This window comes from Arachis hypogaea, chromosome 18, assembly GCF_003086295.3.
Source record: "Arachis hypogaea cultivar Tifrunner chromosome 18, arahy.Tifrunner.gnm2.J5K5, whole genome shotgun sequence".
Taxonomy (NCBI): domain Eukaryota; kingdom Viridiplantae; phylum Streptophyta; class Magnoliopsida; order Fabales; family Fabaceae; genus Arachis; species Arachis hypogaea.
In genome coordinates, this window is record NC_092053.1 from 100,406,014 (window position 1) to 100,409,365 (window position 3,352).

Genomic DNA, 3,352 nt, shown 5'->3' on the forward strand with positions numbered 1-3,352 from the left:
GATTTTGGAGATTAGGTTTTCGGTATTTGTGTCCCTTTGGGTTTTCCTTGGGGTTTTCCTTATTTTATTATATGTATATATTGCTATGCTCGAACCGGTTACCTTCGCAGCCGGATTTTGAGTCTTGATATTCCTGTTTTTGATACTCTTTATATATATGATCTTGCGTTAGCTTATCCTTTGCTCGTTGTGTTAGTGATCGGAGTGTTGCGCTTTCGAGTTGCGGTTTTTGTTTACCCTTTTTTTTCTACAAGGCTCCTAGTTATAATCAATCATTCATACTACTATACGTACTAAATTTTTGTTTTAGAGGTCGTAATACCTTGCCATCTCTGAATTATGACTTAAGCATAAGTCTCTGTATGGTAGGGTGTTACAGTTTCTGGCAACAACAGTGCCAAGTTTTTGGTCCGGCAACAACACCAAGTTTTTGGTGCCGTTGCCAGGGATTGTTCGAGTTTGGACAACTGACGGTTCATCTTGTTGCTTAGATTAGGTAATTTTATTTTATGTTTAAGCTTTTTACTTTTTATTTTCGAAAAAAATTTTCAAAAAAAAAAAATTCTATTCTGTTCTTTAGAGTTTTTAAGAATGAATTCTAGAGTTTCATGATGATTTGTTGAAGTCTGGCTGGCTGTGAAGCCATGTCTAATCTTTTAGACCGAGGTTTCAACTTATCATCACAAGAGCTTGTTGATTTCTATCAATTTTGCTGTTGAAAGTAATGATCTGCTAAAGCTTGGCTGGCCATTGGCCATGTCTAGTATTTTGGACCGAAGCTTTCACTGAAAGCTTGGTTAGCTAGTAAGCCATGTCTAATTCCTGGACCAGAGTTTTAGACTAACATTGTAATGATTCCTGGAATTCTCATTAAAAATTTTGAATCTCTTTATTTTCTTTTCCATATACTTTTCGAAAAAAATCACAAAAAAATTTTATAAAATCATAAAAATAAAAAATATTTTATGTTTCTTGTTTGAGTCTAGTGTCAATTTTTAAGTTGGTGTCAATTACATGTCTTTATTCTTCTAATTTTCAAAAATTACATGCATTATGTTCTTCATTGATCTTCAAGTTGTTCTTGATGATTTCAATGCTCTGATCTTTAATTCCTCTTATTTTGTGTCTTTTGTTGTTTCTCATATGCATTTTTAAATTGTTATAGTCCTTAGTATACAAACTTCTAAGTTTGGTGTCTTGCATGCATTGTTTACTTGATCTTAGTTGCATCCTTTTTATTGTTGTGTCTCATCATTAAAATTCAAAAAAATTTTAAAATTATGTCTTTTCAAGTCAATAACACAGAGAATTGAAGATTCAGAACACTCAGCAGAGGAATTACACAGAAAAATCTGGGCGTTCAAAAACGCCCAGTGAAGAAGGAAAACTGGCGTTTAAACGTCAGCCAGGGTACCTGGCTTGGCGTTAAACGCCCAAAAAGGTAGCATTTTGGGCGTTAAACACCAGAATGGATGCCATTCTGGGCGTTTAACACCAGAAGGACACTAGAGGGAAGATTTTGTTTTTAATTCAAATCTTTTTCAAATATTCATAATTTTTCAAAATCAAATTTTTTTCAAATCCTATCTTTTCAATCATACCTTTTCAAAATCAATTTCTTTCCATTTTTTTAAATTATTACTATTTTTGAAAATCCTTGCTACAATTAGTGATTTAATACAAAAATTTCAAGTTGTTACTTGCCTATTAAGAAAGGATCAAAAGTTTTAATTCTAGAATCATATCTTCTAATTTCTTGTTAATCAAGTAATCAACTTTAATTTTACAACTTTCTCTTTTTAATTTGATTTTCAATCATATCCTCTCAATCATATCTTTTCAATCACATCTTTTTCAAAATTAAGTTTCAATCATATCTTTTTGATTTCTAATTTCAAAATCTTTTTCAAAAATCACTTAATTTCTTTCCCAATCTTAGTTTTTGAAAATCAATTACCAAATTTTCAAAATTTCTTTTAATTATTTCAAAATCTTTTACTTTAATTTCAAAAATACTTCCCCTCTTCTCACACCCTTCTATTTAAGGACTAACACTCCTCCTCAATATGCAATTCGAACTCTATCTCCCTTGATAATTTCGAATTCTCTCTTCTCTACCTCTTCCTTCTATTCTTCTTTTCCTCTGACACCTCAAGGAATCTCTATACTGTGACATAGAGAATTTCATATTTTCTTCTTCTCTCTTTTCATATGAGCAGGAGTAAGGACAAGGGCATTCTTGTTGAAGCTGATCCTGAACCTGAAAGGACCTTGAAGAGAAAGCTAAGGGAAGCTAAAGTACAACTCTCTATAGAGGACCAAACAGAACTTTTCAAACAAGAAGAAGCCATGGCAGCCGAAAATAACAACAATGCCAACAATGCAAGGAAGGTGCTTGGTGACTTTACTGCACCTACTCCCGACTTCTGTGGGAGAAGCATCTCAATCCCTGCCATTAGAGCAAACAACTTTGAGCTTAAGCCTCAATTAGTTTCTCTGATGCAACAGAATTGCAAGTTTCATGGACTTCCATTGGAAGATCCTCATAAGTTCTTAGCTGAATTCTTGCAAATCTGTGACACTGTCAAGACCAATAGGGTTGATCCCGAGGTCTACAAGCTTATGCTTTTTTCCTTTGCTATAAGAGACAGAGCTAGAACATGGTTGGATTCACAACCTAAAGAAATCCTGAACTCTTGGGAGAAGCTAGTCAATGCCTTCTTGGCAAAGTTCTTTCTACCTCAAAAATTGAGCAAGCTTAGAGTGGATGTTCAAACCTTCAGACAGAAGGAAGGTGAATTCCTCTATGAAGCATGGGAAAGATATAAGCAATTGATCAGAAGGTGTCCTTCTGACATGCTTTCAGAATGGAGCATCATAGGTATTTTTTATGATGGTCTATCTGAACTGTCCAAGATGTCATTCGACAGCACTGCTGGAGGATCTCTTCATCTGAATAAGACGCCTGCAGAAGCTCAAGAACTCATTGAAATGGTTGCAAATAACCAATTCATGTACACTTCTGAAAGGAATCCTGTGAATAATGGGACAAATCAGAAGAAAGGAGTTCTTGAAATTGATACTCTGAATGCCATATTGGCTCAAAACAAAATATTGACTCAACAAGTCAATATGATTTCTCAAAGTCTGTCTGGAATGCAAGCAGCAACAGGCAGTACCAAAGAAGCTTCATCTGAAGAAGAAGCTTATGATCCTGAGAACCCAGCAATGGAAGAGGTGAATTACATGGGAGAACCCTATGGAAACACCTATAATCCTTCATGGAGAAATCATCCAAACCTCTCATGGAAGGATCAACAGAGGCCTCAACAAGGCTTCAACAACAATAATG

The 3,352-nt window shown here is 34.7% G+C and overlaps 1 non-coding gene across 1 annotated transcript; it reads right to left on the reverse strand.

The window, feature by feature from the left end:
- Window positions 1-2,754: 2,754 nt before the first annotated feature.
- On the reverse strand, window positions 2,755-2,862 carry LOC112773903 (small nucleolar RNA R71). Its single transcript, XR_003188427.1, has one exon. It is a non-coding gene; the product is annotated as a small nucleolar RNA R71 (small nucleolar RNA).
- Between the last annotated feature and the right edge of the window lie 490 nt (window positions 2,863-3,352).